The sequence below is a fragment of the Parasteatoda tepidariorum genome, chromosome 10 (assembly GCF_043381705.1).
Source record: "Parasteatoda tepidariorum isolate YZ-2023 chromosome 10, CAS_Ptep_4.0, whole genome shotgun sequence".
Taxonomy (NCBI): domain Eukaryota; kingdom Metazoa; phylum Arthropoda; class Arachnida; order Araneae; family Theridiidae; genus Parasteatoda; species Parasteatoda tepidariorum.
This window is the reverse complement of record NC_092213.1, coordinates 15,757,133-15,775,040: the sequence shown is the minus strand read 5'-3', so window position 1 is coordinate 15,775,040 and position 17,908 is coordinate 15,757,133. Positions and strand designations below refer to the sequence as shown.

Below are 17,908 nucleotides of genomic sequence, written 5' to 3'. Positions count from 1 at the left end.
TTTTTTTTTATATATATATATATATATATATATATATATATATATAGCCTTGCACATTGCAAAATGCCGTAAGGTGTCGAAAACCGCAATATCCAATTAACGCATACACACACATTAAACTAAAAATTTCTTTGTTAAGTATTTGAATAAATGTGGTTTTTAACCAATTAATTCGGCAGTTATGGCAGTTATATTTGACAGTTAAAACATGAAGATTTGGTGTTAAGCAATCACTAACATAATATATAAATATGGTTTCTGGAAAAAATTACACAACAATCTTACAGTATCGTATAATGTAAAAAAATTATTCATTATTGTACAAATGAAATATATAAAACACATTTCTTTTTTCCTCTTTGAAGGCTTAAAAAAACTATTTTATCAATGGAAAAATACTTTTAATCTTTGTCAGCTGCAGTGCAAATTTTTTTACCATTATTGAATTATATATATTAGAATCACTTTCATTTTCGGAATTGGGGACTCTTTTGTTTTCATTGTTTTTACTTGATTACCTTTATTCTTTTTACTTTTGTGAACAAGAATATTTATCATTCAGTGACACTTACAGCATAACAAATAGGAAAGGTTAACTTCTTTTAGAAATGTTTAGAACTAAATTGTATTATGTTTAAACAGAAATTCTGGAAATTAAATGAATATAAATTCCGAAAAGAGTACAACTACCTTTCAGTATGGTAAGAAAAGGCTTCATTACAGTACTAACGGAATATACAAAATCCGTTTCTTTTTTTCTTTTTGAAACGGAAAAAGAAACGGATTTTGTATATTCCGTTAGTACTGTAATAAAGGAATATACAAAATCCGTTTCTTTTTTTCTTTTTGAAAACGGATAAAACTTATCTCAGAAATAGAAAAATATTTTTTATCTTTGTCAGCTAGAACGCAATTTTTTTTGCAGCAACTAAATCATAAATGTTAGAATCCCTACACACAGTTCCCCTACACACAGTTCCCCTATCAGTTAACATGGGAAAACCGGTTTTGCTATGCAGAGAAGACTGCAGGTTAAAATGCGACTTTTTACGTGCATAACCGTCAGTGGGTTAAGGGGAGAGATTAAGTAATTAAACATATGAGAAATGACAATAATTAAGTAAGAAAGCAAGAGACAACATACACGGATGATTCAGATCTTGACGACAAAAATTAATTAGTAATCAAAACTTAGAAAACAAATAAAATTATTGTAGTTTGAGTAATTGAAAAGAATTGAATGGATTAAGAAAAAAAATGAATGAAACTGTACATTAATCTACTATTGATCCCAACATCAAAAATTCCGCTCGACATCGAAGAAGGAATGAGAACATAATTCTTGATATTAGTGAAATTCACGCAATATATTATAGCCACGAGAGCTAATTTATTTATACTTGAAATAGTTTAATCCAAAATCAAGTTTCTTATCAAATAGACTAAGCTCAAAAATTTAGAAAAGCTCTGTCGAAACTAATTGGATATTGATTAATTTCAGGAAGTTTTAAAATCGATTCTAGTTAGAAGAAATAAAAAAACTAAGTTTCTTTTTCCGAACTATGCTCTTTCGAAGTATCGAAGTAAATTTTTGCAATACGCACATAATAATAGTGTATGGCAACATTTTATTATAGGACCGTTTTTAACCAAAGGTAAAATCACATTTGTATAGTCTTTGGTTTTTCTTTACCTAGGAAACTTTTGCCGTAATGTTATGGTATGTTATCACATACAAATTTCTATTTCTACCATAGGCTAATGGTATGTTCCCATAGGAATGCTATACAAATTTCGATTGCAACCATAAATTGTAAAGATTGCAACCAGACTTAGGGTAAATTGTAAAGGGTGTCATAGGTAACCATAAGCGTATGGTGTCATATAAATGTGATACTAGTTTTTATAGTTACCATTGGCTTAAGATACCTTGCCATATAAATTTCTGTGGGTACTATAGGTTACCATAAGTGTACCTGAGACAGATTTTTCTAAGGCATGTATTGTAATGTTCTTAAATTTACACAATTATAAGCTTACAATACTGGTTGTTAAAATTATTATACGTTTGAAACATCCATACAAGAATCTAATTAAATAGTGCAAATGTACAACAATTATTCGTCAAATTTACGGAGCTCCGAAAACCTCATCCTGCTTCACCCACAAAATGTCACCCATGCAGATGCCTCACAAAATGTCACCGAAAAACTCACAAGTTACAAGTTTGCGGAGCTTCTTTACTCACAAGTTGTCACCCATGAAGGGAGATTAGACTGCTTTAAAATTTAATCAATTATTTATTATTAATCATTCACGTAATTTTATAGGTAGATAGGTACTTCGCACTTCGCGTCGCACTAGAGTTGCACAATGGGCTATTGACAACCGTCTGCGAAACATCCCTGATGATTATCCGAAGACATGCCATAGTAGTTTTGATCCTCTGCAGAGTGGACGGCTTTCCTGCTTTGGTTGCCCGACGACCTGTGCAAGATTTGAGCACTTTACGGTTGAACAGTTTAACGAGGTTGAACAGTTTAATAGGAAATGCACCGCATACCAGCGGTCCCTACGCAATCTGATCAAAGTGGTCACCCACCCGCTTACTGACCGCAGTCGGTGATGCTTGACTTCGGTGTTCTACTGGGAACTGTGTCTGTTCTACTGGAAACTGTGTTCTCTGCGGGACCACAATTTAATAGAGAATTTCAATGCGAAATTTGAAAATATAAAAAATTACAAAGTTTACTATGTTAGGTAAAACCATCTAGACCCCTTAAAATGCAGTTCCATTAATCATAAACTGTTCAGAATATTAAGACTAATTTAGTCTTAAATTATTATGTAACCAGTGTAATTTAATAAGCATAACTAAAATTAAAATAAAGCTTATTTTTAATGATAAAACTACTTTTGTACGCTTACTTTTTTTTCAAAAAAATATACGATTCTAAAACTACATTCAATAGTTTTTCTGTTTAATTTAATTTATAATAAATTTTACATGGAAAAAAAATTTACATAAAAATTCAGTTATTATTATAAATTTATTTAGTTCCTGGAAAAATTTACCAATAATTTCTTTGTTTTATACCATTTTTATTTATTATTTTATTGAGATTGAAAACTCATTAAAGGTAAATTTGTTTTCACTATTAACTGCTTTAAAAGGAAATTTTGCATAATAGAAAACTCAAATACCAAATCCCACCATAAAAATCATAAACGTACATCACATGTAACAAGCTACAAAATAGGATAGATTAATTTAATCTTAAGTATAATTAATCATCGAAATTAATTATACTTAAAATGAAAGGTATTTTTTTAGTAAATAATTCAGAAGAAAAATTCAGCAAAAATATTAAGGAAAAAAAATAACTTAAAGCACTTAAAATTTATATATTAAGCCCCAGAATATCATTGGATAATTTATTCTTATTTACAGTAAATCAATAAAATTTAGTAACTGCATGGCATTGATGCCGGCTTTAAGTGAGCGAAAAATGGTAAACTTATTTACGTGGTGTAAAAAAAGTTACAGCATAGATTAGAACTTTTTTACTCTTACAAACTCGTAGAGTTAATGGGAAAAATAGTTTCACTATAAATAGAAAATGTTCTATAAATTCGAAACTACTTACACGATATCTTATATGGGTAAGAAAAAAGCGAGTTATTAGTTTAATGAAACCCTTAAACACTGCCATTAAGAAGTTTTAAGGTTTGCTAAATCGATAAATTGCGTTAAACGGTTTTTGATTTGTTTGTGCGTATAAAGATATTAATAATACACAAAACATATGCCAATACCTTGAAAAAAAATTAAATTTATAATTACTAAATAAGAAAAAATCTAATTTTCGAGAAACAAGAAATACAGTCCGAATCTAAATTACACAGACCTGCGATGAAAAAAATACAAGAGGTCTAACAGCTGAACTTGATGTATTTTTTGGTGCTGAAATGAAAAATAATAATGAAAAATGTCCATCACGTCACGTTTTTTAGAAAAATTCAATTGTACTGGAATTTTTATGAACATGTACCACAAAAAAATTTTCGTTTTTGAATTTCTTCCCTTCTTGACTGACCAGCATTCTACTTTGGTGAAATCTACAGAAGTACCCCTCTATCATTATTTCTTGTCCCTCTCTCTGTAACAATCTCTCTCTACCAATAGCGCCGGAGAATCCTTATCTAGGTCCGCTGACCTCTCAGAAACCCTAACAAGAGTGATAGGGTGTCATTTTAAAGTTAGCTTTTTTCTGTGCGTTTCGTGAAACATGGCTTTGAGTTCAAAACATTGTGAAAATTTCCCAGATGACTTTTGTTATACATGCGGCGAATATAGTGTAGTTAAAAATCGCATGAGGAGCATTACAGACTATGTAAGACAACTTTATCTCGCATATTTTGACATGAAACTCGGAGATCAGGACAAATCTTGGGCACCTCATAAAGTTTGTGTGCAGTGTCTCAATGATCTACGCTTATGGCATCAAGGAAAGAAGACTGCTTTACGATTTGGAATTCCTATGACGTGGAGAGAGCCCCAAAACCACTTTGATGATTGTTATTTTTGTTCCTGCCATGTTCGTGGGTATAACCGAAAAAATCAAAGACTAATATCTAAACCTGGCTCTCGTCCTGAACAAAATAAAATATATCGACCACAGTTGGACCATTTGCGGTGATTTGAAAGTTATCTCCATGCTTCTTGGTTAACAAGGGGGATTTATAAAGTACCCATGTTTCATTTGTGAGTGGGACAGCCGTGACAAGACTCAACATTGGGTCAAAAAAGAATGGTCGAAAAGACAAAATTTTGACCCAGGCACCAAGAACGTTATTCGAAACAGCTTAGTTGATCCGAAAAAAGTACTGTTACCTCCGCTACATATAAAATTAGGTGTAATAAAGCAGTTTGTCAAGGCTGTTCCAAAAGATGATAATTGTTTCTAATACCTGTGCAAAAAGTTTTCCGGTTTATCCCAAGCTAAGTTGAAAGAAGGAATATTTGTTGATATCTGCAAACTCATGAAGGATAAAGAATTTGAGACTAACATGACAGAAACGGAAAAAGAAGCTTTAGTTGCTTTCAAAGATGTCATCAGTAAATTTCTGAGTCATTACAAGGATCCTGATTATAAGGAAATTGTAATGAAATTGCTGGACAAATTTAAAACGTTGGGTTATTCCATGAGAGTAAAAATGCATTTCCTTCACTCACGTGGACTTTTTCCCTGAAAATTTAGGAGCAGTCAGTGAAGAACAAAGGGAAAGGTTCCAACAAGATATCAGAGATATGGAGCGTAAATATCAAGGAAGATGCAACAGGAACAAGTTCGCTGACTACTTTTGGATGATAGCTTGGGATAAACCTGAGATTAAGCATAAAAGAAGATCATCAAAAATAAGTTTCGGAGAAAAACGAGTATATACTTAAATAGAAAATTTTCTCTTTTTTTTTTGCTTGCTTTGTTTTTTGTTTAAAACTTTCATATACACATACACAATATTTGTTATTCTTGGTTAACGTCAATTTTACGTAAGTTATCTCAATAAAAACAAATTAAAATGGTATGCTGGTGATTTTCTTCTAGAAACTGATGTAAAAAGTTTGAACACAAGGAACTTATTGTTTTATAGCAGAGGTGACTTCTGCGGCCTGGTAACAGTATTTTTTTATTCATTTTAACCTATAAAAAATTAGCTGATAGCTCAAAAATCAATTTTCTTTCTCAAGATTAAATTTTACATAGATCAAAATGAATGAAGAGAACAGTTACCAGATAGTACATTCAAAATTGTTTGAGAGAATTCCTTTCCAAATCGGAATGTTTTTAAGTCAAGATATTTCTTATAAACTTCCTATTTGCGTTAATTTTAACGTTTTGCATTACAATGTTGACCAATTGATACACGAACATAAATAAGTGTAAGCTGATTTCAGCCGAATAAAAACAATAAAGCTGTATAGTATCATAAGATAATTAAGACTTTACGTAAAATCTTATAATTTGTCTAATAATTTGACCAGAAAAAAGAGCCCCAAAACGTATAAAACTTAAGAAATATTTGATTTTTTTTTCTTTTCATTTTATTTGTAAGCAATCTAAAAAGTTTTATATTTGTGAAAAACTTTTTAAAAGAAACGCAAAACTTATAGCCTTTTAAAGTGTAATCATGCGAAAGATTTCCACATCAATTAATTCGACATTTCTACACTTTCATGCACGTTTTTTTTCCTATTTAGAAAGAAATGCTTCCATTATAAAAAGAAGAAATCGCATTGGGAAAACATTTGATAAGTTTTTAAACAACCATCAATGCAATCATAGAAACATGGATTTAAAAGATGAATGATACTATGATATATTTAAAACGAAAAACAAGTGTTTAATATACGGTATTTCGAATAAAGTTTTTGGTGCGAAAGCAATTTAATGTCTGTTTAAGACTTTGGCTGAGCATACAAAAAATATTTCCAACTGTACTAAAATAGTATTTCTAACAAACTAAAGTTGTCAAGGAAAAAAAGTAGCATGAAGAATTAGAAATTTATACTATTTTTTTTTCATTTCTATCTACAGTTTCTAACAAATGGTTAAAATTCAAACTATAGTTAAAAATCAAACCCCACTTAGGGATTTACTAAAGCATTTTATTAGTGAATTCGAAGAAAAAATAAATTAGCTTTTAAAAATTGTCGTTTCTTTTAATAATAATATTGAATTTCAACAACTTTTGCTAATTGGCTGCATCTTCAAACCTAGCATCGAGGTTCTTCATGTACTTTGTTAAAATTTTCCTTCTAAAATTACGGTAAAAAAAACCCGGTAGCAGTCCATCACTTCAATTATGAGTAAAGTTTATGGTAAAGATCATATTTTAAATATACAGTTTTGAAAGGTTTCAAAACTGTTTAACGGTTTTATAACAATTTCCAACTAGCAAGGAAATACTAGACTTTGTTGCGTTAAGCAGCTTTACGGTATCGTATTATAATAGTCCAGGTATAATGCGAGTATCGTATTATAATAGTCCAGGGTCACAAATCGGGGAGTACTGGACACTGAAAACTATTTCTGTGGTGAATGGAATGAGGAAATATTTTGGTTTCACTGCTGAGCCTCAAATCCTTATTCTGTTGTCAAAAAGCCCCTTCGTATATTAAAGGTTAGCAATAAAATTCTGGTTCTTTAACCGTATTAGGTGAAAGCAGTTAATAAACATTTTTCTCACAGGTAACAGCTTGAATACCATTTATGGTTATTTCACTGTTTTTTTTTAATATGGTAAAAAAACAATTAAATAAATTGTTATTTAACGATTTTTTCCGAGAAATTTCAAAGAGTGTAAGCAATAGTATTTTTTTATTATTTCGATGATAGTTTATCATAATTTAGGAATTTTGCATAGCTAAATCTAAACAATTATTACACACCTTTCAATACATAATTCGGTATCTATTGTCTTATAAAATATTATTGCACACTTACGTGGTATCTGTTGTTTTTCTTGAATAAAGGATTTTTCTTTCTTCGAATTGATCTACAACTTTGTCTTTTTACGCGTTTCTTTTATAATTGTTGAAAACTAATGCACTGTTAAACATTTTAGTGTAACTCAGCACCAAATAGAGCGGCAACTACTCGACACCAAAGTGTAGGGAAACACCTTGCATAGTATTTGGTTCTAGGGTTTTGACTGCACCAAAAGATTCTTTTACACTACATAGTGCAAAGCAGTCCACACCATTTTTATTATTCAGTAACACTAAAATTAATGTTACAGTAATGAAAGATAAGCTTAAGAATGAGTATAGTTAATTTTTGCGATACTACATAAAGCAAGAATTATTAATTCTAATTCATCAAAAAAGTTCTTTTACACTACGTGGTGTGAAGCAGCTCCCACGATTTTTATTATTCAGTAACACTAAAATTACTGCTAAAGTAAGGAAAGATATGCATGAGAATCAGTAATGTTAATTTTTATGAAACTATATAAAGCAAGAATCATTAATTCAGAAAAAAATATGTAGTCTAGGTCTTAAAATTAAATCATTTTCAATATCAAGCAAACACAGAGCACAGTTAGAATATTATATAAGGTTTACTTTAAAGTTTGATGATACAGTTGTTATATTGTTTTTACACATGCTTGGTAATGTAATATTTCAGCTCATGAACTATATTATATTGTTTTTGCATATGAGACATATTACTACATTTTTGTTCATGCAACATATTGTAATGTTTTTTGCACATGCAGCTTATTATAGTATTTTGGCAAGCATTAAAGACTTAACTAAAACGATTCTAAGCATAGTTTCTGTTGTCATTGCGGTAACAAAATTTTTGAGAAAAAATTAATATTTTTAGAAATACAAGACATTTAATTTACATTATAATTACATATTAGTACGTTTTTGTTCATGCAACATTTTGTAAAGTTTTTTTGTATATGCAACTTATTATAATGTTTTGACAAGCACTAAAGACTTAACTAAAATTATTCTGAACGTAGTCCCGGTTATCATGGCGGAAACGTTTGAAGCAAATGTAATAGTTTTTGAAATACAATAGATTTTTTTACATTATAAGATTTCTGCGTGACTTTCCATGTGGCAATATTTAGATAAGTGCATGGGTTTTTTTGCAATCTTTTCCCAGTAAATATATATTACAAAAAAGAAGGCAAGTAAGACATTAATAAAGAAAAAAAACATTAAAATACATAACCTAAAACACACTATTAGTAATAACTTAAAAAATAAAGAAAACTGTTGTCTTCTCTATTTCTTACCTATAGATATGTAAACATTATCAATTGCCTTGCTGCATATACCTCGTAGTAAAGACTATGCTAGCAAAAATTTCCAAAAACAAATGAAACAATGTTTGTTCGTGGAAAGAGAACATAGTTTTATGAATAAAAGTTATGGGAGTTCAAATAATACAAAAAAAAGTATTTTTCTAACGGTTTCCTTGATATGATTGAAAATATAAAGCAAAGAAATATGGAAGTCACGCTGATTGCTGGCGGACATATTTTTTTTCGAAAGTTTTTGGAGTATTGGAATTCCTGAAATGGAATGAATGAATCTTGGAAAATTTCTTCACAATGCACTTGAATGAGTACTATACAATATTATAGAATAGTTTCCGATGTTGCTTTATCTAAACTTCTAAAAATAAGAAAGTAAATATCTGCTTATTTAATCTACATGGTTTCAATTGCTTGCAGTATAGTATTTTTTTTTACGAATTTTATATAATAATTTAGAAAGCTTTCACATGAAATGTTTTTGCCTTAAGTGATCTCGGAGTACAATCTTCAAAGTTTCAAATATTAGCTTATTATTTGAACAACGGCGTGATTATTTTACTTTCAAGCACTGTAACTTATTTAGATACGCATTCTAATTTAATTGATATGTTACCCAGAATACATAATACATATAAATAATATCTAAATAAGTATTTTAACCCTAAAATAATTTACTCCTTTAATATATAATGTAAATATTTTAACCGTTAATTGAATTATAATATATAAACAAGTATTTTAACCCTTGAATGAATTACATTTTTTAAAGAAATGGAATTCATATTCAGAAATTAATTTTCAAATTATTATTTTTTTTCAGAATTTCTTACATGGCAGAATTTTCAGGCATTTTGAGAAAGCACTAATTTTGAGAAAAAATTTTACACTAACATATACGTAATACAAAAAACAAATATACGTGACATATAGGTAATACAAAACATACGTAATACATAATACAAAACATTTTTTTAAAATTTTAATATCACAATAAACTTATGTATTGTAAATTGTTGTAGAGCTATTTGGTAGCGTGAAATAAAACGTTTTTAGCTTTTAAGCTCTTAATTTACCCTTATTATTATACCCTTATTTGGAAAAACATTTCATAATTTTTTAAACTTTACCTTAAAATAGCAATTTTAGGACACCCGCTTACAAAATCTGAAATTAACATTTTAATTAAATATTTCCTTATAAAAATATAATTGTGTTGATACCAGTCGTGTAACTTAAAATGACAATAGGATTAAGCTATAGCTTTGTAAAAATGAATATTACTTATACGTATTTAAAAATTAATTCCGATGCTGCTTTGCCTAAGCACATAAGAAAATTGCAAAAAATCAGAATTGTTCATTAAATGTTAATTAAAGTTAATGATTTTTTACCATGATGGTAAAATCTCACCGAATTTGAGATTTTTTTATAAAGTTAAATAATATTGCTGTGAAGTACGCCAGCATGTTCGAAAGGTTCTGAAAGTTTATGGTCCTGAAAGTTTAAAAATTTACGGATTTGTTTCATGAAATTTACAAATTTCGGGACAAAATTGATTTATATTTAGGATATTAATTAATAAAATTTCGTATTATAGATTATATGCATTGATTTGACGCATGGTTGTTCTTTATTGCTATTTATTTTTTAGTTTACTAATATAAACTAAATAACTTAAATTTTGTATTTTAAAAAAAAATTTAAACAGTTTTAGGTGAGTGAATTCGTTTCTTGAATTTTCAAAGGTAACATCAATATTATTCCTTTTAGAATTATCCGACGAAAGTTAAATTACTAATAATGATACATTCTGTTTAACTTCAAGTTATTTTTTGGAAGGAGCACTTAAGTCAGTAACAGGAATTTTTCAAGTAAACTTACAGCTTTCCGGCTAGAAATGTTTTTATTGTGTTAATTTACATTTACGAAAATTAACTTTATAATTCAATAAAACGATACTTTGTTGAATTATAGTCAATAAAACGATACTTTTTGTAAATTGATTTCAAGATTAAAGAGAAATATTGATTTTCATGCACTAGAAAAAGAGTCTGGCAAATTTCTATAAATCGAATATGTTACTCTTTTATCAAAGAAACTATGCTTTTTGTCAATCAATGTTCAAAATGAATAATCTAGACAAGTGCCTGGATAATTTCTTTAAATTGCAATTTGATATTTTTTTCATTTGAGATATTGAGGAATATTTTTATCTATCAATGTCATTCAATGCTACGGATGTAAAAACATCCGAAAAAGAAAAATAAATAAAACTAAGAGCCTTGCTAAACTGTTCTTTGATGTTTAAAAATATAAATTGTAACATTGGAGTAACATTTTTATTCATTTCATAACAATGTTAGAAATTACTTTATATCGTTTTATTGCTTTCAAGATTTCAAAATGCTATCTATTCTGGATTAGGCATTTTCATTAAATGCGATTTAACACTATTCGTATCATAATTAACGTATCTATTTCTTGATTACTTTATGTTTTGTAATTAAATTATTTGTTTTTTAAATATCTTATTGGTTTCTTAATTCACTTATGTGTTTTGTGATCAACTTAGTCTCCTCTGGTTAACCTTATTTATCACGAGATTTATATTCTTCCTTCTTGGCATGCTTATTTACCTTTTAATTAAATCCTTTGTTTACTGATTACATTATTTGTTTCTGATTTCATTCATGTGTCTCTTGAGGATAGTATTTGTTTCTTAAATTTCTAAACAACATTCTTTGTTTTTTATGACCCTATTTTTCTAAACTAAGGTACCTGTTTCTTGATTACTTTATTTATTAAATAATTTATTAGTTTCTCGATTTCCTCATTACTATCCAAATGATTTTACATATTTTTAATTAACTTATTTGTTTTTTGACCTGTTTTTTTCATTCATAATTAACTTGAATGATACTTGTTTTCCTTATTTGTACTTAAATTTTAATAATGGAATGGAAGTTTACGAACTATCAGTTTTAAATACTTTTTCGGGTCATAAAAAACTAAAAAAATCATTCGATGTTTCCTCATTTTCTGGTTTTGCAATTTGTAATTCCAACTTCATTTTTTACGTTCTAATTAAGTTGACAGCAATTTCTATTGAATAAATAAGAACTGATTTACTGAAAACATATTAAGTTTAAAATTTCAGTTAGAGTCAAACTTGATATGAATAAACTGTGATCAATCTTAACAATTATAATTAAAATATTTGTGATCAATGGCAAGCCCTCTTTAAGAAAAGATAAAAACAACCATATCTTTGATATTAGTATTCTACATTCTGTTGTTTTTACAAATGTATCTCGCCTATTTCAGCAAGCCTGCTTGAAATCAAGCAAAATTTAGAGGCAGAGGGTGTATTTCCAATCTTTCAGTGGTGCCTTGCAAGGTCAAAAATACGATTTCACACCCACACGTCTGAGCCCGTTTCAGGGGGCAGACCGATTCACACATCTTTCATCCATCCGCAGATCGTAATTTTGACCTAAACTATAGAATTATCAATCTCCAATTCAGTAACCACAGAGGTATTGATTTATTATGGAAACTTGGACGACTTTGTGAGCCCGACAGATTTAACGTGCCCCAGTCTCCACTTAACGCACTGGGATTGTTTGGGTGACTGGATTCGAACTCCCGTTTTCACAAACGTGAATCCAGCGCCCTGCCAACCAGGCTCCCGTAATGTAGGTGTTAAGTAGTATATAAAGAGAGGAAGTAAATGATAGTTGAGAAAATTATGCTGAATTAATGAGCGATGTAGTTATTACAGATCGCAGTTAATTAAATACATCTTCATTTACATCATTAAAACTGAAACATCACTTCTTTATCTTATGTTGCCCCCGTATGAAAATTGATAAGCATAATCTAAACAAGATAGAATATTTCATTGAATTTCATGAATAATTCACTTTTGAGCAACTATTCCAATCCAACTAATAGCTCAGATGTTCAACTTTTCATTGTTAATGCGAGAAGTCCAATGTCTTACCAATCAGGCTATCTCGGCCCATTCTTTTAATAATGAATATTTTTTCCATATTCATTGGAAGCTTCAATGTAAAAATAAATAAAGCAGTTTCTGCATCCTGTCATAGTAAAATTCTTTGCAACGCAAACAACTTTTACAGTTTGATGGTATAGACGCTCATAACTTAGTATCGATTTTTGACATTCTTCAACAAAATATTCATATGCATTTTTCCGATAACCATTTAAGACAAAGTTTACTCTGTTTTTTAGTAACCTTAAATAATATAAGTAGCAAAGTATAAGCACCCTTAGAATCAATCATTATTTTTAAGTATTTGAAATGTCTATTTCATTTTTATTTACTTTACGAACAAGTCTTTAATACCCTAGTTATATCCTCTTTTATTCCTTTTTAAACTTTAAAGACTCGATACTACTCGAAACATAATCGCATGAAGTGAGGAATTTTTAAGTTTGACATAAATGATCGATGCTCTTGCAACAGTTTGACAGATTATAACTCAAAAGTATTTAAAAACCGTGACATATTGAAAGCAAATAGCGTAAGAGGTCATATATATATATATATAAATTGTGTTGATACCAGTCGTGTAACTTAAAATGACAATAGGATTAAGCTATTTGCTNATAACAATACGACAATAACATAGTCGCTTTAGTGAATGTCCGAAATATTTATCACATACGATTTGATATTAATTTATTCGTGGATATAATTACATTTATTCGATATTTTAATACCTACTGAGGATAGATTAGAAGAAACAGCAGTGTAGGTTATAGCGGGCAAATGTATACCGAACAATGGCACTTGACTTTAAGAAACTGCGCAGTTTATTAGCTCCAAGGTTGTGACGTCTTTCATATTTAAATCCCATTGAGCAGTTTAAATTTTTTCATTCAAAATACTTAAAGGATCTGAGAGAAAGATTTCTCTCTTCTAGGAATTGTTGGTTAAAGTGGGGGTATTTCAATGGTTGATATAGTATACTGCTAAATGAAATTTTCTCGAAATTTGGCCATATTCAGTTGTTTTGTAGTAGTAAATTGATGTAACGACTAACTTCCAACGATCTCCAATTTGAAAGCCAAATCAGTCAATTACGATGAAACAACTAATTATATTCCTATTTGACTGCAATGATAGATAATATTAATAGAAAAAATACAATAATTTTGATTTGATAGATAATATAGATACGCTAATTTAGATGGATAAAATGTATCGGTTCAAATGCAAACAGTCAGGTACTCTATAATAGAAAAGCTTCAAAGTGTTGTATGGTACTATTTTTGTTCACACGGTGCTATGCACGGTTTTGACCACACGGAATTATTAACGCGTAAGATGTGTCCTACCTTCCCATCAAATTTCTATCCATGGTATGAAACCCGCCTGTATAATCAAATTGTGAAGAAATCCTATTATATTACTATTACTATACTTCTTTTTGGGCAAAATAAATTATCTGTTGAAATCAATGTTATAAATATAACAGTTTTTATCTTTTTTTGTACTACAACAAAAATGAGCATATACTAACAAAATTATAACAGAAGGAACCCTACTGGACATTCAAAATTTTTTTCTTTTTGATTTTTAATTCTTTTTAATTTTTAATTCTTTTTAATTTTTTAATTTTTTAAATTTTTTTTTTCATATTTGGCATCGCGAATTTCCTTTTTTCTTTTCACTAGTTGAATGAAATTAAAGTGCTTTCGAAAATAATCCATAAGCAATGAAACGTGAAATTTTGAGTATTAATCTTCCCATCTAAACTTAAACTTAGGTTCATAAGCATAAATGTTTGAAAAAAGGATCAAATGAACTTTTTACTCTAAGAAGAAAGTATGGTCAAAATTACGAGACTATGATTAAATGCAGAGTTAAATTGCGGCTGGAAACTCCAAGAGGTTTGGTAATTTTACCAAAACGCCTTGGTAATGTTTTTATTTTCAGTTAACAATAAAATATGGTTTTGTAATATGGGGTAAAATTTGGTAAATGAGATAAAACTTAGTAATTTTATCATGATACCTTAAGCATGGCATTAAAACTTTTTATTCCATTAAATTTACTTTTCAGTTTTTCATTTCCTACTATATGTATGGTAATAAGAACTATAATTTTGAAAACCAGAATTTTTAGTAAACCATTAAAGCAGGTATGGAAAAATTACCAAATTTATAGTTTATAAATAGCTAATATTTTGGTTTTATAATCAGAATTATGGTTTTTTAACAAAAGTATCATTACCATACAGAACGGTAGTTTTATCGAAATTTTTCCTCCGTGGCGTTATTGAACATAATGTGTTTTTGATGAACACACACACACACACACACACATATATACATGTTGGCAAGGCTATGCAGCAAAGNCAAATTATTCGAAACAATGATCAAAGAGGGCTGCAATAAAGGTCCCTATAATTATGGTATATAAGGACTTTTAAAGGATGAAATATGTCCATACAAGGATTTAATAAGAGGTGAAAACGGTACTTTTAATGAAAGGAATACTAACCACAAATGTGGAATTCAGAATAAATGAATTAGATTTTTCTCTGAATTGAAATCAGAGCATCATATATCTAAAACTAGACGCCAAAGAAACTCAGAAAGAAGACCCTAAATACATTATAATAAGAAGACAGAAAAATTTAATTAAGGGACTTTCAGGCTTTATTCGAAGTTAAGGACGAAATATGAACTTCTGTGATGACTCTTTAATCCTCCAAGAAAAGAATAAATGCGTATATGAATTTAAATTAGTTCAGGTATTAAAAAAATAATGACTGAGCATGTACTTATGTATGAATTCAAACGACTTAGATAAAAACTGAAATAGACACATATCATTTCTTTAAAATTGATTATACAGACCTTTAAAAACTAGAATAAGACTTCAGAAAAACTATAATATAAACTTCTAGAGACTGACTTTTATAAACTTACATAAAGACTTTGGTTAAGCAACTCGTTTTGGTGTAACAACGACGCTTCTTGAATTTCTCTCAATCTTATTATCCTCTATACCCCCTTCAAGAAACATGAATATGTCTATTGCTTTAATGTATGTAGTGATGTGGCAATGATTTCTTCGATTGTGTATGTAGTGATGTGACAATTATTTCTGTGATTGTGTATGTAGTGATGTGGCAATGATTTATGTGATAGTGAGTGCAGTGACATCGCAATGATTTCTTCTGTGATTGTGTACGCAGTGACTTGGCAATCATTTCTGTGATAGCGTGTGCAGTGATGTGGCAATGATTTATGTGATAGTGAGTGCAGTGATGTGTCAATGATTTCTGTGATAGTGTATGCAGTGATGTGTCACTGATTTCTGTGATTGTGTAAGCAGTGACGTGGCAATGATTTCTGTGATAGTGTATGCAGTGATGTGTCAATGATTTCTGTGATTGTGTAGGCAGTGATGTGGCAATGATTTCTGTGATTCTGTAAGTAGTGATGTGGCAGTGATTTCTGTGATAGTGTGCGCAGTGCCGTCGCAATGATTTCTTCCATGATTGTGTACGCAGTGACTTGGCAATCATTTCTGTGATTGTGTATGTAGTGACGTCGCAATGATTTCTTCTGTGATTGTGTACGCAGCGACGAGGCAATGATTTCTGTGACAGTGTATGCAGTGATGTGTCAATGATTTTAGTAATTGTGTAGGAAGTGGCGTGGCAATGATTTCTGTGATTGTGTAAGCAGTGACGCAGCAATGTTTTTTTTTATTGTGTAGGCAGTGACGTGGCAATGATTTTTGTGACTGTGCATGTAATGATGCGGCAATGATTTCTGTGATTGTGTTGCAGTGCTGACAGTGAGAGCAATGATGTTACACAGAGCAACTTGAACTGGGACAGTTTCAGATTTGATTCAAAATGACATGTTAGTGTGAGAAGAATGTTAGTGTGAAACACTTAGTTGTCATTTAATGTAACTTACCATGTTAGTTTAGAGAGTATTGTAATTTGGAATAATATTATATTTGCAACTTCCAAAAGTTTTATGCATATATGACATAAAAGTAATCAAGAAACAGATACCTTAGTTTAGAAAATAGGGTCATAAAAACGAATAATGTTGTTTAGAAATTTAAGAAACAAATGCTATCCTCAAGAGACGCATGAATGATATCAGAAACAAATAATGTAATCAGTAAAAAAAAAGGATTTAATTAAAAAGTAAATAAGTATGCCAAGAAAGAAAAATAGAAATCTCGTGATAAATAAGGATAACCAGAGGAGACTAAGTTGATCACAAAACGCATAAGTAAATTAAGAAACCAATAAGATATTTAAAAAACAAATAATTTAATTTCAAAACATAAAGTAATCAAGAAATAGATACATAAATTACGATAGGAACAAGTTTAATTGCATTCAATAAAAATGTCCAATCCACATTTTGAAATCTTGAAAGCAATAAAACGATATCAAGTGATATCTAACATTGTTATGAAATGAATAAAAATATTACTCAAATGTTGCAATTTATATTTTTAAAAATCAAGGAACAGTTTAGCAAGGCTCTTAGTTTCATTTCTTTCTATTTTTCAGATGTATTTACATCCATGGCATTGAATGACATTGATAGAAAAAAATATTCCTCGATATCTCAAATGAAGAAAATATCAAAATGCAATTAGCCAGGCCAGAAATTAGCCAGGCACTTGTATAGACTATTCATTTTGAAAATTGATTGACAAAAAGCTGTTTTTTTAATAAAAGAGTATCAAAATTCGATTCATGGAAATTTGCCAGACACTTTTTCTAGTACATGAAAGTCAATATTTCTCTTCAATCTTGAAATCAATTGACAAAAAGTATCGTTTTATTGACTATGATTCAATAAAGTATCGCCTTATTGAATTATAAAGTTAAATTTCATAAATGTAAATTAACATAATAAAAAAATTTCTCGCCGGAAAGCTGTAAGTTTACTTGAAAAATTCCTGTTACAGTTTTAAGTGCTTGACTTGTAAGCTAAACAGAATGTATCATTATTAGCAATTTAACTTTTGTCGGATAATTCATAAAGGAATAAT

At 29.4% G+C, this 17,908-nt stretch overlaps 1 long non-coding RNA gene across 1 annotated transcript in view; it reads left to right on the top strand.

Annotated features, from left to right (window-relative positions):
• The window catches only part of LOC139426799 (uncharacterized), a 21,202-nt gene extending 3,596 nt beyond the window's left edge, over window positions 1-17,606 (top strand). Inside the window, exon 2 of the long non-coding RNA XR_011638018.1 lies at window positions 17,421-17,606. This is a non-coding gene — a long non-coding RNA (uncharacterized lncRNA). The remainder of the gene's footprint in view (window positions 1-17,420) is intronic.
• Window positions 17,607-17,908: the final 302 nt, after the last annotated feature.